The 16153-nt window shown below is 40.3% G+C and overlaps 1 protein-coding gene and 1 long non-coding RNA gene across 2 annotated transcripts in view; both read right to left on the bottom strand.

Annotated features, from left to right (window-relative positions):
- LOC127642915 (titin-like) overlaps nt 1-16153 on the bottom strand; it is a 482588-nt gene that overhangs the window by 154109 nt on the left and 312326 nt on the right. The gene's annotated exons all lie outside the window — the stretch shown is intronic.
- On the bottom strand, nt 841-1392 carry LOC127643665 (uncharacterized). Its single transcript, XR_007970559.1, has 3 exons — nt 1121-1392; nt 976-1041; nt 841-893 (listed from the first exon to the last, which is right to left on the bottom strand). It is a non-coding gene; the product is annotated as an uncharacterized LOC127643665 (long non-coding RNA).

The following is a 16153-nucleotide window of genomic DNA, read 5'->3' as shown; positions in this document are numbered from 1 at the left end:
AAAACTACAGCTTTAAAATACCTTCACCAAATTCAATGCTTTAATTTATTTTTATTTTTTTATTTTTTTTGATTCAGGTCAATTCTCAGGAGTTTTGCTGGGAGACAAGGGATATGCATGCCTGCCTTATCTCTTGACTCCCTATCAGGAGACGCAGACTGAGGCACAGCACAACTACAATATTGCCCATGCACGCACAAGAGCTCGTATAGAGATGGCATTTGGGCTCATCAAGTCAAGGTTCCAGTGCCTGAATTACCTCAGAGTGATTCCACAAAGGGCATGTGACATTGTAGTTGCATGTGTTGTGCTACATAACATTGCCTGTCTGAGGAGAGAGAGGCAACCAAGGATGGTTGTAGAGCAAGACTGGGACATTGAAGGCATTTTTGATGACAATGAAATAGGCAGGGTTATAAGAGACAGTTATGCCAATAATTATTTTAGTTAATACTGTCCAAACCATGTTAAAAGTTTTCACTTTCCCCTTAATTTACCAGACACACAAGTCAGATTTAATTTTGTATTTTATTTAGGTTGAAGCTGGCTGTTGGGGGTGAAAACATACAATTAAATGTGGTCAAAAAACAAAAAGGTCATGTGTCATTGTTTTAAATATGGCAGTTCTACTTGCATTTTTCTCAAGCTGTTGGATTTCCAGCTCCAACTTTCTCATCTTGAGTTTTTTATATTGGATGTCAGTATCTATGGCCTCCATTTGTTTCAGGAGATACCCTTTGTAGACTCCCTTTATGTTCTGGGTTTTGTAGGAACAGAAATTTAAGTTTTTTCAATTTGATCTAGTGCTCTTGGCACTTTTTTTGTAATTTTTTAATACTCACTTGGTCACATGTGGTCCCAGACTGAGAGGGCTCTAGAAGGGTGTCAGCATCCTGTTGCCAATAATGGAAATACACACAATTTAGCACCTCACAGGTAGGCTTTTAAATATATAATGTGCAAATCTGTGCCTACCTCAGGCCTCCTTGAACATACTGACACAGTCTCCTCATCCTCCTCAACTGTAGATGGGCCTTCAACCTAAAACCATTAATTAAACTTGGTTTAATAAATCACCACTTGACAAATCAGTGCTTTGAACTCATACTGTCATACTCACAGGGTTCAGCATGATGTCTGGTGGATCCAGAAAGCACACAGAATTTGGCATCACTATAAAACAAAAAGATTTAGTTAGGAATGCAAAAATAAATAAAATAAACAAAATACCTTTTAAGTAGTGATCTCTTATACTGGATGGAATGGATCCAGATGCTGTTCCCGCCTCTATTCCCTCAATGACAGGCCTCCCTTTATTCAGGTCTAATGCCAGCTCCTCTGCAGGAGTAAAGTTGGCTGTTGGTGGCCCTCCCCCAGTGCCAGCAACCTCACTCTTCTTTTTGGCAGCTGCAATTATTAAACATCATGAGACTGGACAGTTGTAACCTCAAGCTGGTTATGATTAAGTACTTACATAGATTTATACTTTATAATTAATACTTAACATTCTGAACAATATTTTTATATTTTATTTTCACCTGCTGCCATGTTCTTTTTTCTTCACTTAATTTGCTGCTGTAAAAGTTACACACACACACTTCATTGTGACAAACATTTAATTTAACTTTAATAAAATATAGTAATGTAGGCCTACATTAATTGCTACTTACGCATTGAGACGATCAGCAATTTCCTGCCAGCCTTTTTCTCTCGTTTTATTAATTCCTGCGGTATTTCCTTTTTTTGTAATCATGTGTTTAAATTCTTCGTAAGATTCGAGAAGTAATTGCTGCTCAGTTGCCGTGAACATCGCTGCTCTCTCTTTCCCTTTAGTTGCCATGTTAAATTGATGAATCTATGCTCCACCATCAGGGCTTCTTAAGAATAGCGTGCACGCGTAATTATCTAGACTAGATAAACCTGGTTCAAATTAGTGAGATTGCGTGAACATGAATTACCTTTTATGAAACCGCCTTAAGCCCCAACTAATTTGTTAGGTTAATTCAAGTCGGGTTTTGGAGCTTAATCCCCGCTTTTCTAAGCTTCTTTTATGAAACAACCCCCAGGTTTATTTGTTTGTTTGTTGTTTACTCTGAGTTTGTGTATGAGTCGGTGTTGTGCGGGACGTTTGCTGGATTTCATCTCTAAGATAATGTTTCCTGGTGTTGCAGTTTGTTGTCGCTGTTGAATAGCGGAAGAGAAGTTTCTTTCTGAGGCTCTCGGGAGCGCATAAACGTCACATCCTTTGGATTTTCCCGGCAAAAGCGACCCGCTCCATCTCATGAAAATCAGTCTACAGGCTTTAATAGGCGACTGAAGTCCGGGAAGGGCTCTTTTTTTAAGATGCGTTTCAAGCCGTTCATACATTGGCAAAACAATAAAATAAAATAATTACATGAAAAATGTTACATATGGCACCTTTAAGCAGTTACTGTAATATCAAATAAACATGATTGTATTCTTCAGTGTTCATGTGTTGTTTGTTTATTCACATTGATTCCAAACATACAGAATTAAAGATTATGTTTCTAAAGGCGCGTGTCCATCAGAATACAGTCGTTTGATTTACAACATTTCATTAACAAAGTGAATTATGAGTCGAGAAAAATAAAAAGTGGATCAGAATAGTATTAAAGGACAGTGGAAAAGAGATAAATAATTTGTATTTTTTTATTTTAAATAATTTAAGTATTTATGAAATTTTTTTAATATTTGTTGCACAATATTTGTTGGGATCTACTTATTTCTTTCATAATATTTAAACAAAACAAACGAGCGGAAGAGGAAAGAAAAGTGAATCTGATCGTCAGTTTGAAAAACGAGTAAATGGGCGGGACTTTCATAACAAAGCTTTTGATTGGCTCGTTCGTCAATCTAAGATCTGACCAATGAAATCATTCAGTGGGTTTGATTCATGAAGACACGCAATCAGAGGACGCGTCGACTCCTTTATAAATTAGCATAGAAGAATAAAAACTGCAGTCAGATGAATCTCATTAATGTTTTGTGAGTTTCAAGCGAAGTCGGCACTGAAAAAAGACATTTAAAAGACCGTCATTAAAACCACATAATAATAATAATAATAATAATAATAATAATGTGGAGGAGAAATGAGTGTCAGTGGATCCGGATCAGTTCACTGTTTCTGCACTCAATGATCATATACAGTATTTTATCATCTCAATGTTCAGTGAATCCACCTGCTTTACAAACTCAACTGTTATTGAACTGACACTCTCATTCTCAATGACACTAATTACATACAAAACTATTTCATTGACACTTTTCTACAAATCTGTTCTTCATCTGGGACTTTAAATATAAGCGGTCCAGAATCTTATTTTGATCTGAATCTCAAGACAAGTTATTCTGACTCATATTGAATAACTATTGTATTATATGTGTTTCCTCAAGGTTTTTCTCTCTATTTAAACATATAGAGTTTATTTCTGGACACAATCGCTGTTGGTTATTTTAACTGAGGACTTTTAAGGCACAATTTTCAGTAAAGCTGCATTGAATCCAAATGTGTTGTGATATGTGCTGTACAAATAAACCTGAGATGACTTTCAAACAGGAGAAATCATGTTTCTTTCATTTCATCAAAACTCTTCCATCCATATTTGATTTTTATACAAACAAAAACCGAGAGATGAAAATGACACTTTATTATTCACATGTTTTACATAAAGAGTGAGGAGCGAAACAATCATGATGTCAAATATTGTTCAGATTTAAATGTCTTCAGTTGTTTTGAAGAAATAATCATTTTCTCCAGTGCAAAATATATTTATGACATTAATAATCAAGAGTTTAAGATAGTATTTAAATCTGTAAGAAAGCATAAAGTCCAGAATATTTCAAACACAAAGACACACTTATTTAAAGTAGGAAACATCAGATCACACACAAATCCACACAATAAAACTAGATCAGAATAAAACTAAAGTGTTTCTGCTCTTATTCATTATTTGAACATGAAACAGGAAATATTCAAGTAAAAGATTCAAATAGAAATCATATAAAAGCAGAAACACAAAATACAATGTTTTAAAAAATCATATGAATGAGAAATCAATTCTACAACAAATGAAACATGGTGAAATAATGAACAGGAATGTAAGAAAAGTCTTCTGAACGTTTTTAAAGAGATTCAGATTGAAGTTTCTTCCTCTGTTACTGCAAACTGACTTTGATCTTCAACAGATGAAACTATCAAATACAAAAACAATATTAGAAACATGTCATTGAACTCCACTTTCATATTGTTTCCTCTGCTGTTATTGTCTTTGTGAACATTTCATCTGTTGATTATATTGATCTCTTTTACCTCTCGCTCTGTAGCATTTGAACACTAGCACGACTGTCGCCATCAGATATGGACAAACTGCCAGAAGAGAACTGAGAGTGTGTAAGACACAAATCTGATCTGCTGACACTGAAAAACAGACACACAAGCACATGATGATTGAGTATATCTGAACAAGTGCACATGAATGAATAGAAAAGAGAGAATAAACTCTCACCTGTGACTGAGATCCAGCTTTCGGGTGACTGTCCTCTCTCTCCGTGTTTACAGGAGTAGAAACCCTCATGTGACTTTGAGACAGTAGGGATGCTCATCTCTCCTGTCGTCTGATTCTGGAGGAGTGATCCATCTTTATAGAAATCAGCTGTGAGGATTGAGGAGTTTGTAGATCGATGTAAACAGTGTAGAGTCAGAGTATCTCCCTCAATCACAGGATGAACAGAACTCTCCAGAATCACATCACCATCTACACAACAGAGGAAATGGAGAAACAGCAGGAAGAAGTTTAAGCACATATTTAAAGTCACATATTCAGCTCTGTTTTAAGTATCATGACACTATATCTGCTGTTATATAGACTCACCATGTACTGTGATGTTAATATGAGGACTGTGTTCTCCAGATTGAGACTCACACCAGTACACTCCAGTGTCAGATGTTTTAAGGGAGCTGATTTCACATGTAGATCCTGTAGATGAACAATCTTTCATTCTCTCACTGTCTGTGTTTCTTCTCACTGTCCATCCAGTGGAGTTATTGTGATCCTCACAGTTCAGAGAGAGAGAGTGAGATGAGAAGTGTTGACTTCTGCTGGGACTGATGATCAGAGACACTGAGGGAGAAACAACTGAGACAGAGAGAGACATAAATGAAGCTCAGACAATAGTTTATGTATTGAACAGAGTTGAATGTGAACACTCACCTGATACAGTCAGTGTAACAGCATCACTGATGTCTGATCTCTGTGAGTCTCTGATTTTCTCTCCTCTACAGCTGTATTTACCACTGTGAGATTTGTCAGATGTGATTCTGTACACTCTCTCAGTGCTGACTGGATTGAATGAATCATCTTTAATCCAGCTGTATCTCCACTCAGTGTGTGTTTGTGTCTGTATGTCACATGTGAGAGTGACTGTCTCTCCTCTGAACACATGATGATCTGGATTTACACGCACTTCAGGTTTTGGTCTCTCTGTATAAAACACAAGTAAATATTCATCTATTTTACAATAATACAAGAATTAGACTGTAATCAGTTCATCTGAAGATTATGAAGTTTTGAAACATTCAAATAAATTTAATAAGTACAACAACACACATATCCACCTTTTTCCTGAACGAAGAAGTGTTTCACGATTCGCCTGTTTTTAATTTCCGTCTCCAGTGTTTTCTCTCTAAAAAATGCTGGTTTATTTTTTTTACCCGACCGCTGGGTTGATTTGAACCAATTTGTGCTGGCATCCGTTCCTCACCAGTAACCCAACAGCACTGGGTTGTGAGTCCAGACATGTCAGAGAGCAGCACATCACGTTAAACAAGTTCCAACGGTTCTCTTGAGTGTTCTTATAGTATCACTTCACCCGTCTTTGATTTCAGGGCTCATGACAGGAATATGTGTGTAAAATTAAAAATAACAAATCAAAGCAGAATGGAGTGAGAAGTGTGAAATTGTCTGCAGCGAGGAGCGTGTTCTTCTAAAGATGGCGGCTTTTGGTTGGAGTAATTTCTATCAAGTGTGCGGTGACCTGTGCACGGGAACTATAAAAGCTGAAGTGGAGCTTAAGAGGAGTGATTTTAAAATGTTTTTAACATAAAGACGCTAAAATCAAGTTGATTTATTCAGATAATCTTTCAGTTTGTGCACTTCTTGGCGGGAAGTTTAATGCTTTGGGTTTAGTTGAACTAAATTTACTCCACAACTGGATGAAAACCGTGTTTAACGTTGGAGTCTGGATGCTATAAAATTGCTTTTGTATCCATTACGTTATGTTTTCTGTGAGAAAGTTACTTAAAAAAGTTTCCCGCCCTTTTTCTAGCTAATTATCGCTCTGTTCATCTGTACATTTAACAGAAATAATATCTAAATAGAGATTTCTGTGCTATGTAGTATTTTGTCTGAAAGTTGCTGCTAGTTTTAACTGTGTTAAGTTTCACATTTAATTGCAAATGTTATTCATCGACCCTCATCACACGATTATTATAGAGTTATGAGCCGTTTTTATACATTAGACCTCAAAACACATTATAAATCACCAGAAATGCCCAAAAACAGATAAAATAAGCCTCGTTTGCTTCATGTGGTGAACATTTGCCATTCTCTTTAATTGGGATATAATTAAAATGTGTATAATAATGATACTGATGATGCTGTTGCGGCACATTATAGTGTTGAACGAGGGTTTAAATCCGTTTGCTGCATTTGTGAATGTGACAGAAATCATAAACATAACTTTAGTCTAACTAGTCATTACAAATCATGTAAAACTACATTGAATCTTGTGTTTTTATGAAACGGGCTATAATTTATTATCCCGTGTACTGTATTTCCACATACATTCATCTCCGTGAAGTCCGTGGGATGGTGCTTAATGTTTGAAGTGTTTCCCGTCGATAACTTTTGCAGCAAACTTTACAGACTGGGTCTCATCAACACTGATGGAGCTTCGTGGGTCTTTTACAAGTAATCCCAGACAGCGGAATAAAGGTTCAGACTCGTCCGGACATGTCTGTATATGTTTCACTCGTGCTGGACTTCTGATGTGCTCGTGATGCGCTCGCGACACCTGCATGTCACCTTTAAAACTGAGTGACAGTCAAATGCAACACGAGGAAGAAGCAAATTTAAAGATTTATTTTATCTAGCAAGATTCACATTCTTCTCTGCATATCGCCCCCTGCTGTCTCGCAAAACATGACAAATATTGATCTGTTTCTCACCCACACCATCATATCACTTCTGAAGACATGGATTAAACCACTGGAGTCTTATGGATACTTTTATACTGCCTTTATGTAATTGTTAATGTGATGTTTAAAGTATTACATTTATAAATATTTCAGAAACATGTGAGTTTAAAGTGCCGATAGTGAACAGAGTCGAGATGAGCGTTTGATGTGTTTTTGACAGTGCTTCATCTGAGTATGTAGATGTCATGATGGTCCGAGGTTTGTTATGTTCATATCATTCACTAATTTGAGTTGTTCTGACAGAAAACAACTTCACAAGTTGATCCTGAATGTCATTTTGACTCCAAATAACACTTAAATGTTTGTTGTTCTCCGTCTGAATCGCTCGTTTCGGTCGTTTTTACATTGTGTCTCGAGACCAGAAACACAAAACAGGCAATTACAATCATCATGTGTCGTCCAGTAGTTGCTCAGGAAAACTGTGGATCTGCTGATGATGCATATGATTATAATATAACAGATGATCACTCACCGATGACAGTAAATGACACTTCATTACTCCAGGGACTCCAGATTAGTGTAGATGTTCTGATAGCGAAACACCAGCATTTACTGTATCTGCTGTTCATTGCAGTAATCTTGAACTCTTTCTCATTAGATTCTTGAACATAAACACCATCACACTGAAATCTGTATGTCCAGTGTGTCTCTTCTGTCCCCTGTAGGTCACATGTGAGAGTGACAGTCTCTCCTCTGAATATCGGTGATGTTTCAGGATTTACAGTCAGAACAGGTTTATCTGTAAGAACCAGAATCAAACACACAACTCTCACTTTACAAAACACACATGTTGCATCTACAGTTTAATTCACACTCTATAATAAAAGTTTAATCTATTTTTAATTTTACAAATATCAATTTCACAACAAATTTTCATCCAATTTAATGATGTAATCTTTATCAAACTTGATTAATAAAACTAAGATAAATTCCAGTTTTATTATTATATATATTTGATTTACTGTAATAAAGGTCACTTGTAAAAGAGCGAGGACAGTTTTTTAAGAGTGCGTTCAGTGTCTGTACACTCTTGTGTTCACATTAATATTGTCGATCTTGCATCTCTCTGAGTGCTCGATTAGAAGACTTTGTTCTAGCAACTGTCCCGAATCTCTCTCACACTGGTCCCGGGCCATCGGGCAGTCCTTATTATCGAGCCCTGTATCATAATATTTCATATTTACACACTGTAATATTTTATTGGTTTGATCTTTCAATATTAATTTATATATTTGCCTCTTCTGAAAATTCTGTCATGGACCGTCACTGTCACCAGGTGCGCAGGGACGTGCACAGACATTTTGTGGAAAAAAGGGCACTTCTTATAATTATTTATTTATTAAAAACAAAATTAAATATATTAACACAACTCTAACCTCCTTACCAATTTATTTTAATTCCCTCACACTCACACAATTGTTTCATGTCTTCTTTAGTATTCACTAAATATCACAAGAGCAACAGCAAAGGAAACTTCGCCACAATGTGCATGTTTTCTATGATACTAGTGTCAAATATATATTTATAATAAATGACTGCACAAGGAGAGGGACATCATTTCACTAATTATTTGTTTATTTTGCACAAGGCAATACATAGTTTTAATTCTTTTAAATTAGTTATTCTCAAATTAAATATTCAATCTTTTACTCTCATAATTAGTTCTAAGTAATACAGACACAATGCTGGTTGCTGGTTTTACAAGGGGGATGCTTTTTGATATTTCTTGAAACAAGGGTGATGACATCCGCTCACATGCCCCTCAACTCAAACGACAAGGTTACGGATGTAACCTACATTCCCTGATGGAGGGAACGAGATGTTGTGTCGAAGAAGTGACACTAGGGGTCTCTCTTGAGTGCCTTTTGCATCTCTGATCTATGAAAAAAGGCCAATGAGAAATTGTCCCACCCCCGGACATACAGGTATAAAGGCGGGGAATGCGTCTATTTCATTCAGGATTTTTCTGAGGAGCCGATAATGGTTCGGCCGCAACAGTGGCTCAGCTCAGCGACGTGGCTGGGAGGACACAACGTCTCAATCCCTCCACCAGGGAACGGAGACAACATCCTACAGGCCCTGGAGGGAAGCACCGGGCAATCCCGCGAGGTGGCGGTGTTCTCGGGTACACAGGTGGATCGCAACTTCTCTGTCCACCTGGGGGACCCCCGGGTAGTCTGGTCCGCTCCACTGTCAAGGGAAGTGAGAGCGGAGGAGCGAGGAAGCCAGTTTCGGGCAGTAAAAGGTGACCTTTACGGCTTACTCAACTCGTCATGCATGTCCGGGAAGAAAGGAACCGGGGGGCACGGCTGTGAGCGGCGCACATGCCCGAGGATCCAATCGAGTAGCCATGAGGGGTGGACGGAGGTCTCCATCGGCGGCCCCGGAAAGCATAGCGGACCTCTGCATGTCAGCCTCAAACTGGGAGAGCAGACCCGAAGGTGGCGGCCCAGGCGAGTCATCGCATCAGACGCCGCTGTGACGCTCTACGATGCAGCGGCGATGTCGTAATCCAATTCCAGGGGCTCAAGGGACAATGCCTGCTGACCATGAAGTGAGCCGCACTCATCACGAGCTCGGACGGAAGCAAGCAAGCATGCCGGGGAGGAGGGTGGTTTGCGGGGATTTACCCGGTGAAACCGAGCACGTCATTATACCCAAATATAATTATAATATAACGGCCCCAATCCCGTAGAAAGGAGGCGAGGCGTGGGGCTGAAGTGGTGTTCTCTCATGACAAAAGAAAGCCGTGACGGCAATGCTGCCATGGCTATGTTCTCGCACTGAGAACATGAACCATCCATAAAAAACTGCCTACGTGTGATCGCAGCCCAGGCACACGAGGCAGCTTTTATGACCATCAGAAGTGAAGAGAAATCAACCGCATCCAGAAACTACACAGAGGCGTAAAGACATCTTTAAAAAGACGTGTCCTGAAAAGGACGTTCAACGCCAGCTGTGTATTTGCTCTTTTAGAGAAATAACACTTTTAGCTGCGCTGTCGAAGCGCACAGGGGCAAACTTCACTGCCGTGCAGAGAAGGGAGAAAGCCGCTGATATGCGCCATAGATCAAACAGCAATCGCACTCAGAGATGTGTGACTCGCAGCTCGCTGCATACAAGACCATCAGCTCTTTTCCATCAGACCGGAAAATTTCTGAATGAAACAAACGCATTCCCCGCCTTTATACCCATATGTCCGGGGGAGGGACATGCAAATTCTGTCTGCCAATTTCTCATTGGCCTTTTCTCATAGATCAGAGATACAAAAGCATTCAAGAGAGACACAACGTCGAAGTGAGCGACAGACGAGGAACCCTGATTATAACTGCCTCAAAAAGTGTGTGCGCGTCTGTGTGTGTGAGTGTTTGAGTGTCTGCGTGTGTGTTTGTGTGTGCGTGTTTTTGTGTGTGTGTTTGTGTGTGTTTGAGTGTCTGTGTGTGTGTGTGAGTGTGTGTGTGTTTGTGTGTGAGAGAGTGTGTGTGTGTGTGTGTTTGAGTGTCTGCATGTGTGTGTGTGAGTGTGTGTGTGAGTGTGTGTTTGTGTGTTTGAGTGTCTGCGTGTGTGAGTGAGTGTGTGTTTGTGTCTGTGTTGGTGGAGCGGTAGGGTAGTGTAGACCCGAGTTCGATTCCCACTCATGGCCAACACCAGTGACGATTATCTGAACCGGTCCCGAGCCCTAGGTTGACTCAGCCTAAAATGAGTACCTGCGGTGTGTAAAAGGCGGTTGGGCGTGGTGCTGGCCACCCACCCCCTTGTGTACCGTTCCGGCCTTCATAGGTGCTCACTAACAGCACTTGCCCCTACAGTCTGTTAAGGCTAAATGGGGGATCTTTGTCTTTGTTTGTGTGTGAGTCTATATGTGTGAGAGTGTGTGCGCGTGTTTTTGTTTGTGTTATGTATCTACATGTTTGTGTGTTTGTGCGTGCGTGTGTGTGTTTGTTTATGTGTGTGTGTTTTTTTTTTCCTGCATTGTTGCTGACTTAATAAAATTGCTCTGTTTTTCACTTTTTACCCATTCATTTTCAACGGTCGGTCAATTTTGACAATGAATACCAAAGGTGACCTTTTTTTTTTACGACTACTTGAATCTAGCCCAATTATATTTTTATATGTTAAAATGGCAAATGGAGGAAAAGTCACCAAGTCTCATACTGATCAGATAAAATAAACGTCCTAATTACTTCCGTAACCTCCATTCCCTGATGGAGGGAATGAGACGTTGTGTCGATGTTGTGGCACTAGGGGTCACTCTTGAGAGCCCGAGACACCTCTGATCTTTGATAAAAGGCCAATGGGAATTGGCGAGTGGTATTTGCATGCCACTCCCCTGGATATACGGGTAGAAAAGGAGGGGACGTGTATACCGCTCTTTAAGGTTTTGTGCTGAGGAGCCGAGAATAAGGGTAGTTCAGAGTTGTAGCAGGAGGGACACAACGTCTCGTTTCCTCCATCAGGGAACAGAGGTTACGGAAGTAACCAAGACATTCCCTATCTGTCACTCACTCGATGTTGTGTCGATGTAGTGACATTAGGGGTCCCCTACAAAAACGTCAAAACTAGCTGAACTGTGTTACGTGGATCGGCGGTGCAAGATGGGTAGACTACTGTGTGCCGCATAGCCTGCACACCTGGCCGGCACGTAACCTCCCCTGACGCTAGTATCAGTGTCGAACAGCCCGCTGAGCCGACTGACACAGGGCTAGGAGAAAGTCAACCAGGGAACACATTTGTGAATGCTACTGGGAATTGACAACGCAAATCTTCAGCTCAAGGGAGGTGCAAGCGATATACCCGGCTGGATGACCAGGACTTACCTGTTCATTCCAGCTAAGACACGGGACAAAACCAGCTCAACCCGGAGATTGTAGAATCTCGCAAAGGTGTTGGTATAGCCCAGCCCTCTGCTCTGCAAATGTCTGTTAGAGAAGCCCCACTGGTCAGAGCCCAGGAGGCCACCACACTCCTGGTGGAATGGGCTCATAGCCCTGCAGGGGGTGGCATGTGCTGAGCTTAGTAAGCACTGTAGGCCCTAGCTGTCAGGGACAACGTAAACCTACAGGCCCTGGACAGGAGCTTCGGGCACCCGTGCCAGGTGGCGGTGCTCTGCGGGCATAGGTGCACCGCTAGTGCCTTGTCCACTGGGGGCATCGCCAAGTAACCCCTGGCCGCTCCGCCATTGAGGGTAGAGAGAGTGGGGGAGCTGAAAGATCAGTACCGGGCAGTGAAAGGTGCCTCCCACGATCTTGTCAGCTCCTCATGCACCTCAGGGAAGAAAGGCACTGGGGCGGGCAAGTGAGTGGCACTGCGAGCCCAGATACCAATCATCGAGCCGCGAGGGTTCAGGGGAGAGCGAAGAGTTCCACTCTAGCCTGACACTCGCGGTGGCCAGGGAAAGCATGTCCATCATTTCCGAGTCCGCCTTTGACTGGGCGACCACGACTGAGGAGGGAAACCCAGCCGAGGTTTCCACGTCAGACTGAATGAGCCCGCTCTCCGACACTGCGCTCGAGAGCTCATCACCTTCGCGGGCAACAAACAAGAGGTCGAACTCAACCTGGGATGAGACGGCGCACTCAACCGAGTGCCTAATCGGAGCAAACGAGCGTGCCGTGGAACGGGAGGTCCGTGGGGATTTACCCGGTGGAGGTGGTCCCATTGTGGTTCCCGAATCGCCCCCAGTGTTCGCCACGCTGGCCTCATACATGTAGGTTGGAGAACCGAGGCAACGAAAGTTCTCTATCGAAAGTGAGCCACGACCATAGCTTTGCCATGGTCATGTCCTCGCAGTGAGGACATGACTCATCCTTGAAAGATGTCTAAACATGGGCAGCGCCCAGGAACAAAAGACAACGATCGTGGCCGTCTGAAGGCGAGAGATATCGACCGCATCCAGAAATAACACACAATCGGAAGGTCATCTTCAAAAAGCCGTGTCTTTAAAAAGACGTTCCGATGTGTGCCGCTCTTTCAGAATATACTATTTTAAAAGGGAAAATACTCTATAGAATAAACGGTAAGGATCCAGCATAAGTGAGAATAGAAGCCATGGGAAATTCAGCTCCGAAGAGAAATCTGAATAAGCGCACATCCCCTCCTTTACCTGTATGTTCTGGGGAGTGGCATGCAAATACTACTCGAAAATTATAATTGGCCATTTAACAAATATCAGAGGTGTCTCTGGCTCTCAAGAGTGACCCCTAGTGTCACTACATCGACACAACTTCAAGTGAGATAGGAAACCATTTTTATTCAATTTAAACAAAATATATATGTTTATGTCAAAAATGACCGAATACCATAGGAGGCTGAATGATGCATAGATGAATTAAATAAATTATGGCAAAGGGTTTTGCTGCATGAGAAACTAAACACATATGCATCCTGGTCTCAGACCATCATGCAGTGTGTGAAGATGTGCCAACACAAATATTATAAATTATATATCTTGTTCACTACACTTCAAATCATGAACAAAAATCAACAATTTATTTATGAATTACGAGTTACCCGGTCTTTGTGCAGAATAGCTGTTAGACATCAGCACTGAAAGCAAAAAAGATGCATTTCCATTAATTCAACACAACACAATTCAATACAGATGTTGCACTACAATTATCTGATGAACCCATTTGTAAAATTTCCATCATGGTGTAAATTTATCGGTCATGTTAGTTTAAATTTCCCTGATATGTGGTATAGCCTATTTGATTTTCTTGATATATTCAACATTTTCAGTTGGCAATGCACGTGTCTGTTGAAATAGCTGTTCTATACAATAATTCACAGTTTTTAAAAGTGTACTTAAGTAACAGAATTTCGAGATGCACATCTATATTTCCAGCAATCTGGCGATCTTTTTACACACAGACATACAGGGAGAGAATGAGACAGATGGGACGTTCTTGAACGATTCGTTCATTTTGAACAAAACTTTTATATGACTCGAAAGAATGAGTCTCAGAGAGGGATTCATTCATTTGACGCAGGACAGCCACATATGTTCTGTACAGATAACACAAATGATTAGTTCATGTCCAGAGTCTGTGTCCTACGGAGCCCCAAAAGGGTCAAGATAGTGGGTAAAAACATTAGATGGGTGGGAAAAAAAATTTGCAAATGCTTTTGTGTTTTCTTGAGAATTTTTGTATTCTCTCAAAAAATGTGCATCATAAAGACAGTCTTCTGCAATCTCTCTTATGTGTATTCCAGCATTATTCCAGCTGTTGAGTTCAAAAGAAGAGAAAGTCTGTGCAATGAAAGAGTGAAGCTCAAAAGACAACACTTATGCAATGCACAAATTATAATCTTCATTTTATGAATGAGTGTAAAATAAAGACAACACAGTTAAAATGACATTAAATGTGAGTGGTCTACACCCCTGTATGTCACCATTCATCAGTAATGAAAGGGTGTTAGTGGCTCATTTTGCTCAACACATGGGTAGAGGGGCACACATTCATCACGAGAGGGCGCACTTCTGAGAAACAATAATAAAAAACCTCTTGTGTGGCCCCGCCTGTCAACCGCCTATGTCACCAATGCAACATACGTCCCTGGTCTTCCTGTCCCCTTTGTTGATACATTACAGGAAAATAGTTTGAAGTATTAACAAAGTTTATATAACAGAACTTTTGACCAACTTTTTGAAAAGTTTCTGCTTATAGACTCTCAGCCAGATAATGAAGACAATATTACAACAATAGGGCCTCCTGCACATTACTCAAACATGTTCAATAAGAACAGCAGACAGACCGTAGATTAATAGAGAAGTTGAGAGCGATCTGAGAGCTCAAGATGGAGAGAGTCTATTTAAAGATACAGCACATACAACACCAACTCACAGAAACAGAAATATGTCTGATTCAACAGACAATCCAAAGATTATTACAATAAAATAAGATACAAGTATATAAAATATGAAGAGATGAAACACATCAAAGTTACAACATGTACACAAGTCCATCATCTTTCACATGAACACAGACAGATGCATTTGATCTGTAACACACAGTAATAACTGCAGTCTTCACTCTCATCATCACTATAACACCAAACATTATTTATATATGAACAGAATAAAGAATACATGAACACTGAGACAGTAAATCTACAGTATAGACCTGTGCACCCACATCACCATCATGTGTTTCACACACACACAAATAACAGAAGATAATATAGAATATAATAAAACACTCACAGAGTATAAGAGGCAGCACACTGGACTCCATACTGTCACTTTAATGAACAGTTTAAACTGTGCTGTCTGTCTAAACCAAACCCTTCCTGTGTTCAAACGTCATTTCACACTTCTGATACAGAAATAATAGGGCAGATGCCAAGAGTCTACAGACCAATGCATGCAGAACACACAATAATATATTTAACTTCTCTTTTCGTGCATTCAAGCTGTTAAAGATGTGTTCCTCTTTAATTTGAGCAAATACTTGAACATGAACATCTAAACACACACATGCAAATCATGTCGACTGAATCAGACACAAAAGTGACTCTGCAGTGAATTAAATTCAGACTGTCTGTGATTCACATTAAGATTTAAAACATGTTAATTTCTCCTCTAAAGGAGGTCTGAAGCACAACAGTCTCTTAAACTCTCTCCATATCAGGATATTAAAGAAGTGAAACTGCTGCATCAGATCTGCTAACACAACATGTTCTGAGTTCATGGGAACAAACACAAACACAAAAACTGTGAAAACAGAGTGAGAATGAAAGTCACATGTGAAGAGAAGATTGTGACAATGATAAAACAACAACATGGAAAAAATATGTGGCCTGCTGACGACTGACTAGAGGCGCTATGCTGGTTCGAGTCTCTTTCGGAGCAGGGCAACCAGAACCGGTTACACATGC

Source organism: Xyrauchen texanus, chromosome 1, assembly GCF_025860055.1.
Source record: "Xyrauchen texanus isolate HMW12.3.18 chromosome 1, RBS_HiC_50CHRs, whole genome shotgun sequence".
Taxonomy (NCBI): Eukaryota; Metazoa; Chordata; class Actinopteri; order Cypriniformes; family Catostomidae; genus Xyrauchen; species Xyrauchen texanus.
The sequence above is the reverse complement of the archived record's forward strand: the minus strand, read 5'-3'. Positions and strand labels throughout refer to the sequence as shown.